The 20,333-nt window shown below is 41.9% G+C and overlaps 1 protein-coding gene across 1 annotated transcript in view; it reads left to right on the forward strand.

Moving 5' to 3' along the window:
- Positions 1-20,333, forward strand: part of LOC135247176 (stonustoxin subunit beta-like) — a 42,437-nt gene that overhangs the window by 14,077 nt on the left and 8,027 nt on the right. Inside the window, exon 2 of the mRNA XM_064320462.1 lies at positions 15,091-15,264. The gene's annotated coding sequence lies outside the window, so the exon portion shown is untranslated. The remainder of the gene's footprint in view (positions 1-15,090; positions 15,265-20,333) is intronic.

The following is a 20,333-nucleotide window of genomic DNA, read 5'->3' on the forward strand; positions in this document are numbered from 1 at the left end:
GTTAATTAAAGTCTTTGTTTCCCCATTTTGGACTTTTTGGTTTTTCACTCTGCGTTTGGGTCCATCCCCGCACCCCCGCCTGACAGATAGGAAGGAACCTCGGAAGGAACCAGGCTCAAGGGGGGAACCCATCCTCCTCTGATCGGCTCAGGGTGTTGATTGTGACAAGCATGTCAGTCAGTGGCTTAGCTACCTCATAAGCCCAAGGCCATTCAAACTAATCACCAAATATTATTAGGCTATGTGTACCAACAGCTTGTTGGTATTTCCCCCCAGCACTGAGATTTAAACCAATTAGAGGGAAATATACTACTCATATCAGTGTAATGAATCCTCGTTCGGTAGTAGTAGCAGCAGCAGCAATAAACAGCAGCAGCAGTAGGAGCAGTAGCATCAGCAGCAGCAACAGCAGTAGCAGTAACATCAGCAGTAGTGGCAGCAGTAACGCAGCAGCAGCAGTAGTACCCAGCAGCAGTAACAGCAGCAGCAGCAGCAACAGTAGCAGCAGCACTAGCAGCAGCAGGAAACTGATTATAGAGGAAACATTGGCAGCTGCGACACCGGTACTTGCCAGTAGACAGTAGCAGCCATGCTCCTATACTGCAAAGCTCATAGCTTTTGAACGGAAATTATTTCAATGCCAACGGATGAAAGAAGCACATGTCCAAAGCCTCGTAGCTTCACTGAGGATGACGGGAACCATCACTGCTGTCGTTGCCGCACTGGAGCAGGAGTGGTGGTGTAGAACTCCGAAATGGGGACCACATTGCCAATGAGACGGAGGCGGATGGCAACCAGATTTCGTCATGGCATTTCCCAATAAAGGCTCCTCAGGGCTCGCATGGGGGCGCCACCACAGGTACCGGGTCATGAAGGAGAGGATGGAAAACAGTGCTAGTATGCCATAATGACACAAGTTCCTTCATTTTCTCAGATTAAAAGCTTGAGGTGTATACAAAATCTCATAAAAAACACGTTTTCAACGTACAATAGATGCCTATTCAATCAATCATGACTGTGAGAAAGCCATCCACACATATGTTTGCCCTGTCCATGTACTGCACGCTTATATACACACAGGGCCAAGTGACTTGAAAGAATTGAGGAAATATTGGGTAGCATTGCTTTGGAATACATGTTATGAAATTTCGGTGAGGCAAGATAGCCTATATTGTTTGTAGTACCGTAACTTGGCATCATTTTGATATCAATACTTTTGAGTAACTTGGCATTTTTGTACGTTATAAACATGTTTTTTATGAGATATCATTTCTTTTTGCAAAGTGTTTTATTACAAGAGTGAGAAATGCGAAGTGACCCTGTAAGAAATGGTTGTGGATTATGGCTATCATTGTGTGAATTTGTACAGTCTGATGAGCGTGTACGTTTAGCAGTTTCGGTTTGCTATATATGTAAAACAGTGGCTGTGAGAAATGGTGCGGTGGCGTAATTGTAAACGCATCAGAAAAGGTGAAATATGGCAGGGTGTAGCTATGTAGGCTACTCACGGATTTGATGGGCATCCAACGAGCCTTGATTGACAAAAGAATCAGGAAGCCTGTAGATTTAGAGCTGCCTAGGTCGCAACTTGTGTACCCTTCTCTCCTGCTCCGTTGTCTGTTATTTCGTGAAGATGCACTTTTAGTGTTTGTAAGATTTATAAGGCATTTTGATAGGCTTATCTGCAGGAAGGAATCCTCTTTGCAGTTTTGTTAAGCTAGAACCGGAAAAGTTGATAGTGGAGAATAGGAGCAGACGCATATATCCCAGCAGGCTTTGCATATGAGAAAATAACAAGTGTGAGATAAATTAGGCGAAATGATGAAATTGCGTAGTTGAAACAATATGTTTTTTAGCAGAATGGGCATGTAGGTGAAGGTTGACACGATCACAGACTATAGTGCGAAGTAAATGAAGTGACCATGAGCGAGCTTAGTTTCCTTATGGAATGGTATATATAACAGTCTGTATTCAACATTAGTTGTTGAAGTGGAGGGTTAAATAATGTGTGGAATCTATTGCACTAATGTGTTTTTCTCATGTTCAGTGCTAGTAGTTATACTTATGAGTGAATCATGATTTTAAATGTAATGTTTTAATGCGGAGTTACAGAACATACATACGTAGTAATTGTTTGTAGCCTATGTGGCTAGGTAGAGAACAGGGCGAGGTAACATGAATGTAGAAACGTGGCGTTTGCTGATAATAAGGTTTTGTACGGTAGCCAAGTGAATAAATGTAGTTAGTAGAAATGGCACAGCGGTGAACTGGTGTAACTTTTTAATCAAAGGAATAAATTCGCCGTCATGAAATGCATATGGGTGGCTGTGAGTGAGTTTTGGTAAAGCAAATATAACCGTAAGAAAACGTTAGTGTAAAAGAGGAAATGATTTGCCTGAGGGCGAGTCGGGATTCAAGCCTTCAACCGGAGGTTTACCAGTCTGTGACTTTGTTAGTGCAGCACCATGCCATAGCTATGCAATGCGTGAAATATCATTAGCAAACCTGCCGGTGGTTGTTTAAAGAAGAACACAGGCCAGTAAGTACAGAAGAGCTCCCGTTGAATCCATATGGCTTTGCAATATTGTAGCCGGTTAATAACTGAACGTACAGACGGTAAGTGATCATGCATATGGCTTAGCAATATTGTAGCCGGTTAATAACTGAACGGTGAACGGCAGGTAGATATGGTGCAAATGCAATAATTTATAAGTAGTAGACAATAATTAGTGAGGGTCGACGCAGGTTAAAGAAACATGTTCCTAGGTGGGCTTGAACCTAGGACCCCATGTTCTCAAGACTGTAACCTTGCCCACTAGGCCACAGGCAGACTAGCTGTTTAAACAGGAAATGTTTCAGAGTAACAAGGTATAGGTATTTTGCGTGTGTATGCGCGTTTTTGATTGGCTCGTGTAGGTGAAGATTTGGCTGGTGTCAGTGAAATGTCCAATGGGGAGACATGTTGTTAGTGGGATAGGTGGCAGGAAAAATAATAATGAGAAGGGGAAAACGCAAAATCCCCTTAGTTTAGGGCTTTATTGTGTGGACATGTGAAGTTGTTTATGAATTCTGTTTGTTGAAATGTGGTCAGAATGTACAGAATTTCATGTTTTTAAGGGCTGAGTGTCTGTGGCTGTTGTGGTTATTTCTGTGGGGAACCCTGAAAAGTGCCAAACTCTCGGTGCTGTATAGGTATGGGGCATGCCCCCGCCAAGGCGTAACTTGGCGGGATGGCATACCTGCCATCCCAATATAGCTAATTTAAGCATATTTGCCATGGTGAGATCACAAAGAACCATGAAGCATAAGGAAATGCAGTTTCCAACAGTGGGTACTTCGGGGTTGAAACTCTTGCCTTAAAAGAAAGACCAGTTTGTGAACGGAGTAGTATGAGGCTGAAGAGTCTATGCATCTTTTAAAGATTGGGGGGAAATGCATTCTACAGAGATTGGATAAACATATTACTGCTTCTGCCCATCAGGCGTCACGATGAGGCTAATCTTGCGTTGCGCTATCGGAAGTGACTCCTGCCAAATGGATACGCTGGAAAGGATGCATAGCCCGGTCCCAAAAGCCGAGACGATTGGTGATCGCGTTTTTGAGTTTCGCTTAATTCGCTGACATAAGGGCCACTCCGGGCGAGGGCAGGCATCGAAGCAATAAGGTTCGAAGAATTATTTCTCAATACGTCACTATTTAAATATTATTTGACAGTTGGGCACAGTGGGCTGCTTTAAAGCGCCACATTGCATTACTAATATGCTTATCGAATGAGTATATTAGGAGAGGAATTGGAACCAGTCTCTTATTTTTATTTTTTATTTTTTAACCATCATATTGCACTCTTTATTTAAGACGAAAATGCAATGTACGATTAAAGAAAACTATGACAAAGTTGCGAAAGCACATGCGACAAATCTGCCTGGAACCAGCCATAACCGGGAGCAGATGCAATGGATGACGCGCAACGCCATTCCCGTGAACATGCAATTGTAGAGACAGCGAGGCCAATACCTAGGCTATGCGGAGCATGTCTGTACCAGGAGGAATAATTTTTCCTCAACATATGCGCTCAGTCGTGTGGTCACATGCCTGATCACATGCACGGTGAAGAAGTCAGAGCAGTGATGTGGAGAAGGCTACATCAAATCCCTTCTCCACTGTGATAAGCCTAAACGCCCGTTTAAGTGTCATGGAATACAACGATACACTTATGAATGCGGAACGTACACATTCGCGTCTTGCAACAGCACAATATTGAGAGAACCCGTTGGACGAGTCAACATTAAGCCCAATTTGTCTCATTAAAATGGACATTAGCAATCCCTAAACATTCAGTATCGTGATCTGACAGCTAAATTAGATAGCCAACCAAACTGTATCCTCGCAGATTTAACACCAATATGAATTTAATGTTTTCATTTTTCTGTCGTGATGATTGGGTCCCGATAAGGAACCGGCTTTTTAAGCGCAAATCGTGAATCAGTGGAGAAAACTTTATCTGGTTCTGAAGTTGAAAACCGAAAGCTGGTTTGCATTTTACAACATTGGCTGTAGCCTACTTGCCGGTAACAGTCTAACACTCCTTGTAGTGTAGCGATTCAGCGAAGGGTAGAATCAGAGACTGTAAAAAATATGGACAAAGCTACTGTGACGTCACCCATTGCCTCTCCGGGGGTCTGTAAAACACGTTTTGAAGCTCAATGGCGGGCGCGGCCATGTTCTCAATTTGGAGCCAAAACCATAGAGTTAAGCGGTCTTGTGATTTTTACAATGTGATTGACAATCCGGTGCGGAAAAGCGCATCAACCTGAACGAACGATTGCAGAACGAACTTGAGGCTAGCTGACTGTCTGCCGCTATGTTTTAAAATATATGATCAAATGTTTACGGAGTTTAACTTCCATCCGTGACTGTACTGTGTCATGTAATCACGGTATATGTATGACATTAATAATACAATTATGTTCAGTTATCTTCAATTTATGTTTCTCGGCAAAACAAATATGCTTAGCTAGCATATCAGCTTGCCAGTGAGCTAAGTAAGCTATCCGTGGTTAGCTCACGCATTAGCAATATTAACAACAGGGGAGGAACATCGACTGCACTGATGGTCAATCAATCAGAGATGTGTAGACTACTGGTAATTTGACTAGGCTAATTTTCATATAACTGTCTGGTAGACCTGCTGTTAACCAAGCAAGTTATCGTCGTAGGTTTTCGCCACAGTCAGTTAATGAGCCATTAACTGCTACTACTCCATCGCCGGTTGTGGTGTTCACTTGCTGGGTGACGCTAGCTGACCGATCGTTCGCAAGTCACTTTTTACCGAATAAAAATTAACACTGTCAGCGGTGATTAACAAATCTACCAAGTATTTTAATAACTGATCTACAGGCGTGTAAATATGACAACGCACTTTGAAGAGCAAGTTTTCCACCTGTTGCATAAAGACAAAAATAATGTACATTGAATTTCTAATTATTATTCTTTTCTTGCTAGCTTCTAGCTTTGTCACATTCGTGCAGCATAGCCCAGGTAGACATTTACGTAATGTACACGACTGACAAGCCGTCAAACACGTTTGACAGATGGAATATTTGCCGGTTAGGGTTAGCTAGCTAGTCAAATGGCTTGGTAGCCGAAGTTGCGAACTGTTTTAGCATAGGCTACTGGACTACCACATATAGCAAATAAGCGTTAGCTGATTACGCTTTCTGCCAACTAATTATTTGGTTAAGTGGGCTAAAGGAAATAGTAAAAATGACTCGGCTACCGCAAAACTTCAGAGGAGGATTATTTTATGGTCATCTAGTGCAGCTGTAAATAGCACACGCTATAATGAAACCACTACAAAATGGGATGCCTGCATTTTCTGACTTCGCACAGGTGGACCGTGGTCGGAGCCGCAATGTCAAGGCCAAGAGACGCCACCTCCCACCCCAGTGACCACAGATTGTAGCCCCTACTGTAGCTCAGTCCTCCGCAGTAATCCGGAAGTGACGCAAGCTCTGTACCTCATTGGTCCAGAACAAATATTGGCACTGTGCCCAAATGACGCAATAAATCATGAAATCGACCCATGGACAGTCATAAGACAAATAAAATACACCTATTATGACTATTTGTTCTTGTGAGAAAAAATTATTGACTTTGTATTTTGATCGCATTTGTACCGTAGACTTACATGGAAACCGGATATGAAAACACCTATACTGGAGTCATCCGTAGTGGCGCTAGTGAGCAACCAGGAACTACAACACCAGGAAATTAGCTTCAAAAACGAAGTCTGGTTTTGGCCGCTTGGGTAGAATGCAGCTTTGAACAATTTAGACGACTCTGCATCTCTGCTCTTGCAACACGACCTGCCGCCCATGTTCAATCTGCCAAACCTATAACAGCCAGAGTTTAACTGGCCATCTCGCAACCCAGTCCTCCTAGAATAACTGTTTACACCAGGAAGTAGGCCATTAGCCTACAAATAGACAAACTATAGCCTAGGCCTGTGTGAGACATGGGGGCTATCTAGTAGCTGCGTAGTAGCAACTGCCCATAATCCATTAGCCGTTCACAATGAACAAAGACTCTTTATCGATACGCCTACTTTTCCATCTCAGCCAAGCGTGAGAAACGGGCGTTTCCCAATTCAGACATTTTCGCTTAGATTTACGTGCACGAATCCCAGATTCGTGTAAAACGATTGATTGGAAGGCCCCACTCTGATCAACTAAGGCAGTGGTGTCAAACTCGTGCCATGGAGGGCCGTGTGTATGCAGGTTTTCATTCCAGCCTCAGATCTTGATTATATAATTAGTTAAATTATTTGCTGAATTAGGGATGCAGGTTTGTGCACAATGGTGACCCGACGTCTATGGTGACCCGCATTGTCTAAATAAAAATTTTCTTATATTCTGTGCTTCAATGCAGTTAAACGCATATGGCTGAATGAGTAATTGGACTCAATGAAGGTAGCATTAATTGGTTGGAATGAAAACCTGCATACACACGGCCCTCCATGGCACGAGTTTGACACCACTGAACTAAGGGATGTGCCTACGACCCAATTCTACTGCGTTCCGGAAGGTAGCCGAAAGAATTCACGCCAGGGATTCTTCAGCAGTGAGAGCATCTAGCGTTTACTCTGATGGTGAGCAACTCAACAATAAGCATGCCATTAACTTGTGCCCGCATATGTTGGAACGTTTCTGCTTTTAGTGAAAGACTTGCGATATTCGTGAAACCAGCCCCTCTGTGTGTTGTAGTCTGTATTAGTATCTGTTTGCTGTTAGTGTTTATTTTATGTTTCTGTAAGTTTATTATTTTTCACATCCTCCGTCCCAGTATTTTCATTCTCCCGGTCACTTGTCTCCCCAGTGCCGTCTCTTTGTCTGTGTTCCCTGAGCTGCTTCACACCCCTGTATTTGCGTGATTTCACTATTCGGGTGGTTCCGGGTTTTCGTGGTTTCCCCCTTCTTTCCAGTCTCGTTTTACTTACTTCCTGCTTATATCTAGTTTTACTAATTTCTACTAATCCTTACTAACTTATAGATTGTAAAGTACTAACCTCATTAATATACTAACATGTTAATATTACTAATGGATTAACAAACACTAGTTTTGGGTTTTTGATAGTTTAGATCACTATACTAATACATGGACCATTCTTCCCTTTTCCATGCTGCGATGTAGCTCCGCCCCTTTTCTTTCTAGTCTGCCCTAACGCTGAGTTCTGCAATTGCCTGCACCTCTCTCTCTCTGCATGTGTTTTACCTGCTAAACCCAGGCCGTCTGTTATCATTGTTGTCTATGTGATTCCAGTCCGCGTTTTGTCAGTCCCTTGTCATTTAATTAGTTATCCTAATGTTCTTCACCTGGTTGTTTGTTACTCTGCCCTCACTCACGTAACCCCTCCTTGATTGTTACCTTCCCCAGTGTATAAATGTCAGTCTTTTCCACCAGCTCCCTATCAGAACGTTGATTGTATTCACTGTGCTGATGTATTGTAAGCCTTTGTTTATCGAGATTCCTGAGACACCCTTTCTGTACGACTTCGAGTTTGCCTGCCCCTTTTGTTTGATTGCTTTCTGGTTTGACCTTCACTTTGTGTTGACTTCTCTTTTGCCTGTTCCTTTGTACCTTTGTCTATCTGATCTCCTGGTTTTTGATTTTTTGCCCGTTTACCACTATTCTTTTGGAAACTCGATTTTGTACCATCCTATCTCTGATTACCTGACTTTGAACTATGGACTGAATAAAGACAACGGTTTTTGGATTTCCCTGGTCTGTGTTTGGGTCCTTGCACAGAACATTACACTGTGAGACGTCCCCGCGATCAAATATGTATATTCGGTGTTGTCAATTTAGTGACTTTTAGAGGAGGCCATAGCTACTTTCCATAGAAAATAGTTGGCAACACTGTATATTATGTGTTTACCGCTAGACTCCGAGCTCAGCAGAATTTAAATAAGGTTGATGACATTACCCAGCTAGAATCTGCAGCTAGCAGATATGGACGTGGCAGCAGCTTCCAGGATTGAACATGGCGTCCTCCGTGGAGGGGCGGTGGCCGCCGCAAAGCAGCACTCCTTGAATTAAGCTCCCTGGCCAGTTAGCAGTGAAGACATTGCACCGGTATCCTCGATGTCTGGAATATTGTCGCTTAAAACAACGCATTTCGTGGTTGGCCCCAAATGGATCGCCTGCCTGCTGCAGCTATAGAGCTTAGAGGTAAGGAGCAATGCAAATAAATAGCAAGACTTCCTCATAGTGCCTAGGCTGTGAGCTTAGACAATTAGCGAACATGTAGCGGGCAGACATGGTTTAGACTGGCAGCGTGCTGTAGCTGGATTGCAGGAAGAAGCGCCAAATTTACAAAGCAACGTGCAGCGCTTGCATGCAGGAGGAGCAGCCGATTGAGTAGAGGGAGGCTGTTTAAGTAGACCGCCCTGTTAGGTGAATGTACTGTGATAGGCAAACATCACTCAGCTGAGCCATCAGCTGATTCAGCCGGAGCGCTTGACTCTCGTGGCCTGCCAGAACTACGCGATGCTCCATATTTGCCAGACAAATAAGCTAAAATTCCCTGTTTTGCATGAGGGTGCAGCCATCTTGGAACAAGCTAGTTCTCTAAGCCTGAATGGCACAAGTGAATTTGTACACGTGTGTGTGTTTTTACATGTACATATATACTCCACTTTACTATACTGCACTTTTTTTACTGCATTTTTAAAAAATTTGTTTATTTGAATTTCAGTTGTATGTGACGTCAGGTCATTGAGTATATTATCTCCCATCTGTTTTTGATGTTGATGTTGATGACAATATGCCCAGAAATTAATTGCTCCTCAGGAATAAATGAAGTTTATTGAATTGAACATCATTGGCATTAGCTGTGGCTGCACAATTCAATAAGCTCAACCTTGAATTTGGAGGAAAGAAACAAAACAGACAAAAGGAACAAAGGGTCCTGTTGTATTGCCCCAGGGTGCTCACATGAGTCTTGCTACACAATACCTATTCATTTTCACAAACTTCTTCTGACGAGACCGCAACCACTGAGCTGCTGACAGCTCTGAAATAGAAAAGTCCACCTGTGGGACGGGGCGACGGGTCTGCAGTGATGCTTTGTTCTTCAGACCATGAACCGACTGAAGCCAGACGCTGTGGTTGGGCGGGAGGGCAAAATGAGCAATGAACTTATCTACAGTATGTCAGATATCCAATGTTTATATTATTGGCCTCAGAGAGAGAGAGAAACAGTGAACTGGATACAATATTGGCTTGAATACTTACTACCCTCCCTCCATGAACTTACGGAAACTCCTTACGCCACTCTGATACCTTAATCTAGGCAGGCGATCTATGGTCCACCCTGCAGAGTTGTCTCAGAGAAGAAGCTATTTTCGAGGCCAGAGGCCCAGTGTGGCTACAGGACAAATAAAGATCCGGTTCTGTTTGATCTTAAGTTTAAATGCAATTCGTGGCATTTAATTGAAATCATTGATTGGAAAATATTCATGTCTATGTTAGAAGAAGAAGAAATAAACTTCTATGCTTTTTATAGGTATATAATACCTGAACAGAATTACCTCTTATACTACCTATTATATTCCTGTTTGGTCTTGTTAGAAAGGGACTAAATTCATGAATAGTTTGGTAATAATTCATAAATATTTAGCCCTGCTTTCAACAACATAAGGTCACTTTAATGTAATAAATACACTGTCAGCTTTTAGATAGACCTGTCCTTGTGTTAAATGAGCCTGCCTCCCCGCCCACCACCCCAACTTTCCACACCTCAACTCGGCATCTCTCAATCAGGGCAAACATGTTCAAGCCATGCTGCATTAAGTGTTTATGATGACCTTAGGAAAAAAGTTATGTTGTATTTGGTCTTTATTTTGGTTTCTTAGTTTCTTAGTTGTGCATTTGAGCTCATTTAATTTGTTCCTATGGCACTGAAACAGGAAGAGGGTAATACTTTGGTATGGTCTGGCTTATCAGTCTCTCTCTCTCTTTTCTGGCAATCCCAAATTAGCATATTGTTTAATTTCTTCTGTTTTATTTTGCGCCTTAGATGTAGTGAGCCTGCATTCAATAAGTGCATGATTTCAAGAGTGTATCATTTCAATTCACTATTTTAATTGACTCCTTATTTAATAAAATTATTTAGTCTTCTTACCTGATACATAATTTGTTTTGGCTTGTCACTTGATTCCACCAGGTTACTGTCGACTGACCTATCAAAGAATTTGGTTCTGGGTTCAACTCTGGTGTAACACACCGTGACTACCCTGATAGGGACAGAAGAGCTGGACACAGGGAGATTTGGAAATTTCAGATATCTCTAACGTTTTATTGGGGTAGCGAGAGAGAGCATAATCACAAACAAACACATGAAAAACCTTCGCTCATCACCCTCACAGGATCTGGGCAAAAACAATAAACTAAAATAACAAAGACAAAATAAATGAAATTATACGAGCGTACGTGCTCTCTCTCACCATCGTGGGGGATCCCGGTCTCAGACACCTACTGTGGAAAGAAGCACACTTTTAAATCCTGGATTGATTCGTAATATCATCCAGGTGTGTGCCTGCTTAACCAGTAGGTGTGGTCCTCTAATTGCCCTGAATTCCTCCCGCAAACCGAGCCCTGCCACATCCGGCCTGGGCCTTTCTGTGTGGAGAATGGCCTTTATTTTGCATGTTCTCCCCGTGTCCACGTGGGTTTCCTCCGGGTACTCCGGTTTCCTCCTACAGTCCAAAGACATGCAGGTAGGCTAATTGAAGACAGTAAAGTGCCCATAGGTATGAATGTGTGAGTGCATGGTGTGTGTGTCCTGCAATAGATTGGCAGCCTGTCCGGCCAATGCAGACTGGGATAGGCTCCAGCACCCCTCGCGACCCTGTCCCGGATAAGCAGGTATAGATAATCGATGGATGATGGATGGATGTCGGTTGTCTGACAGTGCTTCCTGGAGTTTTACATCCGATATTGAAATGGAGTGATCTTTGTCTGCAACATGTTACACATGCATGTAAATACACTGCTGTCTGAGTTTTAATCACAATATAGACCGCTGCTGGGTCCGTACAGCCTGCTCACTGCTTATTCCTGTATTTTAATGTGTAAACACAGTGTGCAGATGTTCCCCTGTCATACAGTACTGCACTGCTGCCCTGCTCTCCCTGGGAGTATCTGGGCTCCCCCACTCCCTGCCCACTGATCCCTTAGCAGTGTGCAGCACCAGGTGGTCCTGAGACGGCCTCAGCACAGGGGCTCAGCTGATCCCTTAGCAGTGTGCAGCACCAGGGGGTCCTGAGACGGCCTCAGCACAGGGGCTCAGCTGATCCCTTAGCCCATAGTGATGGATGACAAAGAGATTTTACATTTATGCAACCTCATATGTGTACCCCAGTGAAACAGGAAATTTCTGCCACCTGGGTGCGATTAGGATCAGTGTGAAGGTCTACTCTCTCACTCTGGCTGGAGTGGGAGAGATGAGAGTGAGGGGGGCAAATGCCTGTGAAGAGATCTACAGCTGCATGGCCAAATTTCTGCCATAGCATTTATACAATCTGGGGGTGGAGACACCATTCCCCGTACAGTGGGTTTCTCCTTGTCAGCAGATCAGCGCTCGTGTTCAGAATTCCTGGAACATCAATCAATCAATCAAATTTTATTTGTATAGCGTATTTCACAGCAATTGTCACAATGCGCTTCACAGACAACCCGGGCCTAGACCCCCACAGGAGCGAGCCTGAAGCAACATGGGTCACGCGTAACCACAGAAAGTGATGGCTGCTCCAGACCAACAGTCTGTGGGCTAGACCATGGAGCTGGAGGGAGCGCATGCCACCTTGGTGATTGACATATGTTACTGCAGTCATTATCACATCGTACCAGCACATGATGTTGCCTTAGACGGGGAAGAAAATATCTGAGAGCTGTCCATATAGTTAATAGCTAAAAGAAAATTGATTCACCATGTGACCCTCCTGAGACCCTCCACCCCAGAAAGTGATGTGTGTGTCCTTTTTTTCCGTATGAAAATGATCCTGAGAGGGGTTCCCTGAGTGCACAGTAAGAGTCTGTGTTTTCCCAGTGACGCAGAGTTGCATAGCGCTTGTGTGTCACCGTGAGACGGCGATGGAGATCGCACACGGGGCTGAGGGATGAAATCCACCTCATAAAGCCCCTCATTCTTAACAGCCCCAGCGGCAAAACCTGAGAGGCTGACACCATCAGCTCCTGTAGTCTGAGGCATGTGTGATACTGCACTCTTGAGCCTGGTTTGAACTGAGAGAGACATACTCTGAGAGATAAAATGCAGTCTGCTGATAGACAAGTATAAATCCTCTCCCAAGAACGTTTCACTCCGGGATGGGGAGAGATTGCTCTTGGGGAGGTTTACTCTGAAACCAAGAGAACAGATGTGTCAGAACTCACTGAGTGTCCTGCACAACTCTGGGTTTTGAATTGGCAATAATCAGCCAATCATCTGTATGAGTCAGTATTCTGATCCTCATTAGTCTCAGTAGAGCCAGACCCACCTCTACACAGAGACAGAACACCCATGGACTCAGGGAAAGGCCGAAGAGTAGAACTGTATATTTGTAGCAAACACCGCGATGGGCGAAGCGGAGGAATTTTGTGTGAGGGGGATAAATGCCTACGTGGAAGAAGGCATCTTTCAGATTTACTGATGTGAAATAGTGATGTTAAGTTAATCAATTAACTGTTAATTCTTAATAAGAATGATTATTGATGAATTTCTATAGATTAAACAGTTGAATTTCAATAAACCGTTTAAATAAATAACCTAATGTTGGTGATTAGATTTCAAATTAAAGAGACGTTTCTAAAATGTTAAATTAGAGAGTCACGGTTCCCTTGACTGGCAGCGTTAGTGAAACGTTATTGGTCCATTCCTGGAACATCAGTGCCATCTGAGCGCGTCTTCTCAGCTGCTGGTCTCACCTTCAGCGGACTGCACACCAGACTGACCCCAAAGCACACAGACATGCTCATACTCCTTAACAAAAATGCTTAAGTATTAAGCTAAGCATATTTTAAGTCATTCTTTTTATAGGCCATGGAGTAGATTTTAATCTAATCAGTTAATCATTATTAATGAATTATTGGGTGCCAATGATTGATTAAAAGAATTGCACAAAATTTTCCAATCTTTCTGACATATTGAACGTGAAAGAGTGCTGTATGTTAACATTTTGAAATTATATTGCCTCAACTGTTTGTTTAAAACTGAGATCCAAGAAAGGAAGTTGAGAACCGTCCTTCTTTGGGAGCTGGAAATAATGAAAATCAAAACTATGTTGGGTTTGATCTCTGGGAAACACACGTATTTCCCCCTTTTTGTAAGAGGGAAGGAATGTATTCCTCTTAAACATGGGAGCGCTCTCTTGTGTTTGAGAGTAAATGACTGTTGAAATGGGGGGTTTCACTCTGAACTGGAGTCTGTAGCCCTTGGCTATAGTAGCCCTGCAGTGTCCTATATGCTTTTCCTGGAGGGCAGTAGCCTCCTTTCGCATTGGACACGCTATTGTCTGTCAGAGCCACACTTGGTGCAACTGGATGCTTCTATGGAGGTCTGGACCGGATGTCGTTCCCTAGAGTTGGCTTTTAAACACAAGATGACGAAAGAGAAGTTTATTTATGGCACCAATGCAGTGATTTGTTTGAGCAGAGATGCATACTTCAGTCAGTGTATAAGTAAGCCACATACTTTGGATGCGCTGTAGGAGAAAGAGCATTTATCACATGACAGAATATGAGAGTTGCCAATAACCATGAACAGAAAGCTTTAACAGTGTTTAGAGGCAATCATTTTATTTACCAGACATGGCAAGATGGACTGGACACTATGCTGTAAGAGAGGATAGGACAAGCACCTGAAGAGATTGTAAGATAAAGAAACGGAACACAAAGAAATTGTGATACATACCAAAAATGTTTTTTAAGAAAGGACTTTGGATAATGAAGTAAATTGTTTGAGCTTCCCTTAAATGCTATCCAGAGAGCATCTCCCACAATCCACAGTAGTTTACATTTGACAAAATAAAGTCTGACCTGACCAAAGCTCTAGTACCTACCGCCAAGACAGAAAAAGTGAAACACGAAAGACGAGGTGAAAGACTACTCAAAGAGAGAGATCAGGCTACTCAAATGTTGGGGGGAGCAAAAGTGCTAGGGAAGTGCAGGTGGGTCCAAAATTCAGGCCACGGCCGAGTCTGCCACACAAAAAAAAAAAAAAAAAAACAAGAATCAGAGACTCTGTTAGTCACTCAGTGAGGGGAAAGCCAGCACACCCCTGGAGTGAGACCATGAGGCCTATACAGGGTCAGCAGCTACTCAGGCAAGTAACTTGAAAGAATTGAGGAAATATTGGGTAGCATTGCTTTGGAATACATCTTATGTAATTTCGGTGAGGCAAGATAGCCTATATTGTTTGTAGTACCGTAACTTGGTGTCATTTTGATATCAATACTTTTGAGTAACTTGGCATTTTTGTACTTGAAAACGTGTTTTTATGAGATATAATAATACTATATTAACTTGTCTTTGCAGACTGAACAACTGTGACCTCACACAGAAGTGCTGTGATATTGTGGCCTCGGCTCTCCAGTCATCAAACTCACCCCTGAGAGATCTGGACCTCAGCTACAATAACCTGGGAGATTCAGGAGTGAAGCTGCTCTGTGCTGGACTGAGGAGTCCAAACTGTAAACTGCAGAGACTGGGGTGAGTAGTGCTGTGTACTGTGTGATCTTAACTAAATAGTATGGTTCTATTCAGTGAAATATTAAAACCCTCTTTCTCTCTCAGTTTACTCTATCCACCAGCATTCTTTCTTTGCCCATATATACCTTACTCCTCTATCACAACAAGCAAATAAAAGCAGGATAAAACCTTTTGAAGGGTTCCTGAGCAGAATGTAAGGTTTCAGTGGAGTCTTTAGTATCAGGTCACAGGTGATGACTGGATGCTGAATGTCTGATTGACATGGTAAAGGATTGACTGCCTGTATAGTAAAATGTTTCAGGTCTGTCACACATTGCAGTCTTCATCCATCTCCATTATTCACTACCTGCTATGAACTCTAATGAAATTCATACATTTACCCCACTCTCTTTCACACACTGACCTTTTGATGAAGGTGAGTTTTACTCCTTCATCACACACCTGTGTGTGCTGCAGGATTGTGGTGTTTCTGAAAGGGTTGTGAACAAAATGGTATTTTATTCTGCTGGTAAAGCCAGTCATTAACTCACCGGCACGGTGTGTCTGTACATCTTGGTGGGAGAGTGTCCATCTGAACAACATGTGAGCTGCTGTTTAGATGCAGTGTTACATCGTTTAGTTTAGTCACTTTTCTGTGGTTCCAGTCCCAAGTCATAGCCCGGATATTATACCTTTGTAAGCAGTCATGCTGTGTGGAATAGTCTGATTCAGAGATCAATATTCTGGCTCTAGCTCCTATCATCTAAAGAATAACATCATTTACAGGAGTATTTCTTAGATAAGTATTCTAATAAACTTCAAATGCTCCCACTTATTACATTTTTTGTGCAGTTTATATTACTCCACAAAGGCTACCAAATGTGTTGATAAGGGGTTTTAAAAGAAAGAAATGACCTAATACATCAGGCTTTTATTTTCATTAGCGGTCCAAGCAGCGAAGCTGGTGGAACCCTATTGTATCCGTTAGGATTATTAGGGGTCCAAGCAGCGAAGCTGGTGGGACCCTATTGTTTTTGTTAGGATTATTCTTATTATTTTTCTCGGCTAAAAGTGTCTGAGGCTCAGCAACTATACGTCCTAGAGCAACCAAATTTGGCAGGTGGGTTCCTATGGCCCACCACTACTCCGGCACTAAAAATCACCTATGTTGGCCAGATGGTGGCGCTATAACAAAGGGTCATACTTTAAAAGGTCATAACTCCCACACCGTAAATCAGATCAACACAAAACATCATCGACCGATGCATCTAAATGTGCTGTACTACATTGGGACCACGTATGTCCACCATATTGCTTGCCCGCCATTTGGACTTTTTTATTAGGTGGGGTGCGGAAGAGCTGGAGCTCCAAATCTAAGTGCTACGACATCTAGTAAACTTCTTTACGGCAAGCGACATCCATGGCGACGCAAATAATCCGACACCGTAGGGTCTAGTTTTTATCAGTGAGGGGAGGGTCTGAACGTCCGGAAAGCAATGGAAGACAGTGCCAGCTAGAGTGCATGCTAGGCTATTAAAGGTTTGTTATTAAATGCTTTTTGAGAGGATGAATACTTTTCTTTGGCATGCATCCATTTGAAGACAGTATTGGGTGAGTTTGTTTAGTCTTTAAATCTGTCATTATGCTGAGAGAAATTGTATTCTCAATTCAATCTCGAAATTGACTGTAAGCTTAGGGTTGTAACTAGGTAGCTGTTTCATAGGTGACTTAGTTAATGCACTCGTCTTAACTATTGCTTGTATTTTTGCATAGACTGCGTTGTTGCTGTTCTTGTTTGTGTCAGTGTTAATCAGTTTAACCCTCTGGGGTCGAGAGCTCCGCCGGCGAAGCTCGACAAGATGAAATTAACTTTCGTTTCTATTTGGATGATTAACTTCATGTGCTGTTATCATACAGACGCAACAAAAACATTTACAGAAACCTTAGAATCGCGACTTTCCAATGCGCCTATTGGCAAATAATATTAATTGTTTTAAATGTTCCTAATTTGATTAATTAGATCATGTATGCTTCGCTAAACTTTACTCATTACTGTGTGAATTTCGCTCAGCAGGAAGTCCGCCCAAATTGCATTCACATGTTAACAACATTATAATTACTCTCCATAGAAGGAGACTAAAGGAGGAGCGATGCGAGATCCATGTGAGAAATGCCAAGTCAAAGCGGGATAGAATGTCACAGAGTGTCGCCTAATTCACTTCTTTTGAGGTGAACATTTTGTTTAATTTTGGAAAATGGTCCGTCCGGAAGCCGACACTGATGAAGAGCGGTGTCATTTCGAACAGCGAACTGATCCAGCTGAGGATTAACTTCATGCGTAAGTATATTTCTTATGATCATATTTGTAAATGTGTGCTGTATTACATTCTCTGTGTGTTTGTAGGAATATCCAGCAATGTGCGCGTTTGTAAATTCCCACACTACGAACGATTCAAACTATTGCATCTCAAAATTATAGGCTAGGCTCTCTGCGTCTGGTTGTGTTAGAAGTATCAGGTAGACTATGTTTTTCGATCATATTCGTAATAAATAGCTCATACCTGGCGTGCAGTGGCGTGGCTAGGATTCTGAAACTGATGTCCTTGCACAATCGATATTAGCATACTCTAAGTAAGTTCGGGAAATAGCAATAAAATAACCACTTAGCTAAACAGATCTAGCCTAGTTCAGATTGAGGCATTGTTATTGATGAGTTGCGTGTAGTTTAGTTGGAATATCAGTGTTTATTTAGTTAAGCTAATGTTTTTTCGTTGATAGCTTGCATTATTTGTAAATGTGTGCTGTATTACATTCTCTGTGTGTTTGTAGGAATATTCACTAATATGCGTGCTTGTAAATTCCCACACTACGAATGATTCTAACCATTGCTTCTCAAAATTATAGGCTACCTCTCTGCGTCTGGTTGTGTTTGTTTGGTTCTTTGTTTGTATATGATGTCACATTTCATAAATTTTGTTTTCATTCGTTAGTGGTTTGTCCCTTTTTTGTAAAGCACATTTAATTTTCACCTGTTGAAGGAAATGTGCTATATAAATAAAGTTTGATTTGATTTCACATTTCCTAACAATTTTGTTTTTATTACATTTGCAGAGATGTTGATCAGGAAACACGGCCTAGTTCACCACTAGTTAAGAGGCCAGGCAGATGTTGCAAGAGTACACCAGTCTCATCTCATCTTCCATGCAGTTTACTTCAATAAATGTTCTAAAATCAAAAGTTGTCTTTGTTTCTGTCTTCTAAATGGCTCACTGAGTCTTTGTCTTAGTGGTGGGGAGGCATGCGGCCAGGTGTGAATAGCCTACTTAGCTGGCAGGTATTCCTACCCAATGCATATTCATTACAGAAAGGCCATTTGCCCTCCCATTCTCACCTGGTGTTGAAAAATAGTAGTCACAACACTAACTTTTAGCAATTTATTTTATATTTCTCATTGGATTTGCTAAAATATTTTGTCATATTTTGATACCCAAGACCTTGAAGAACACATTTCAGTGACCAAAAGTCTTATTCACAATTGTTTAGTGTGTTTTATTACAACATTCCTGTGCATGTTCAAAACTACTGTTTACAGTTTGTGTGTTTTTAGAGCAGTTTACAATTCACACATTATTATGACCTACTTACTTCTGCCATATTGTTGTAGCTGAGTTTGTGCTGAAAACAAAGATATGAAACACTTTGGAATCACTGTATATAAAGTTGATGAAATTTACACAAATGTCAGAGCATCGCACAATCACCAGTGTGCCTCATTTTACCCTTAGACCCCAGAGAGTTAACCTACAGGATCCAAGTGGAACTATGCGGTTGTTCCCTGCACTTGGAACAGTAGGCTACTGCCCTCTAGGGTTTTCGACACACTTGTTCCTGGTTATGGTTAAACACTTTGTTGTACGTCGCTCTGGATAGGAGCGTCTGCCAAATGCCTGTAATGTAATGTAATTTTCCGTAGCAACAAGATAAACCTGACATTAGCCCTAAAATATGAATAGCAGTGAAAATGCTGCTCACTGAATAACAAAAAAAAACGAGACAAATTTTCTTGTTAAATTATACCATGTCATTCTACAGTCAATATCTGGGACTAAACATTGAATAAATATACAATCTTACCGTTGGTTTTATGCGTAGATGTCCCTTTTGTGAATGAGTGGTCATATATTGTCTTGCACAATCCGTTTGTATAAAATACGCTATCTTCAATAACAGCTGTGCGTAATACCACACCTGTTGCTTACGCCGTTGTCGCCCTTTTTAGTGCAATTTGGCTTGATTGACAATTCATTTATTCAGTAGGGGAGAGTATAAGCTTTCTAACGATGTATAACATGTCTGATGTTGCTTTTTGATTAGCGTTTTATAGGTCAGCGTAACCAAAATTTTTCTTATCTGCCAATGTCTAAATGAATAAAACGGTAGGCTACTTTGCGGGCAGCACGCAGATCGCAAGTTGATATTTCGTCTTTTTTTTTCGTTTTTTTCTCAATGTCGTATTTATTATTTGAAATGTGTATTTATGTGTTATTATTCTATCTGTCTCTGTGGCGCTCTGAAATGTGCATTCTCTGCTAAGCTGAGCAATGGATTGGAATATGTGTCTGACGTAGTGTTGCACGGTATACCAAAACTTCAGCACTTTCTCGGTACTTAAAAAAAAAAAAGAAAGAAACGGTTCGGTATTAGAATATTCCGACGTTCGGTAGTTTTGAGTCAAATGTAAAAGCCAGGGAAAATTGTATCCCGCATTACTGATTGAGAGGATGAAAAGTGTAATTTGTCAGAATTTTCGCTAGATGGCAGTAGCAACTACGGTTGCCAAGTGAGGTGACTTGCGCTTGTGCACTAAGCTCCTTGATACAGCGCAAGCTTTGACTCAGTTCACTTCAGTAGCAATAGGTGCTCAAATTTGTAAATATTTTATTATAGATAGATGCTGTATTGTTATTGAAATATGCTGTTTTTAGATTTATTTAAAAGTGAAAGACCTGTTTGAAGATAATTTACTTTGCAATTTTTTAATTTTTGAAATATATTTAATATAGTTTTCTATGGTTTACTGTTGTAACACT

The sequence above is a fragment of the Anguilla rostrata genome, unplaced genomic scaffold, assembly GCF_018555375.3.
Source record: "Anguilla rostrata isolate EN2019 unplaced genomic scaffold, ASM1855537v3 scaf1120, whole genome shotgun sequence".
Classification (NCBI taxonomy): Eukaryota; Metazoa; Chordata; class Actinopteri; order Anguilliformes; family Anguillidae; genus Anguilla; species Anguilla rostrata.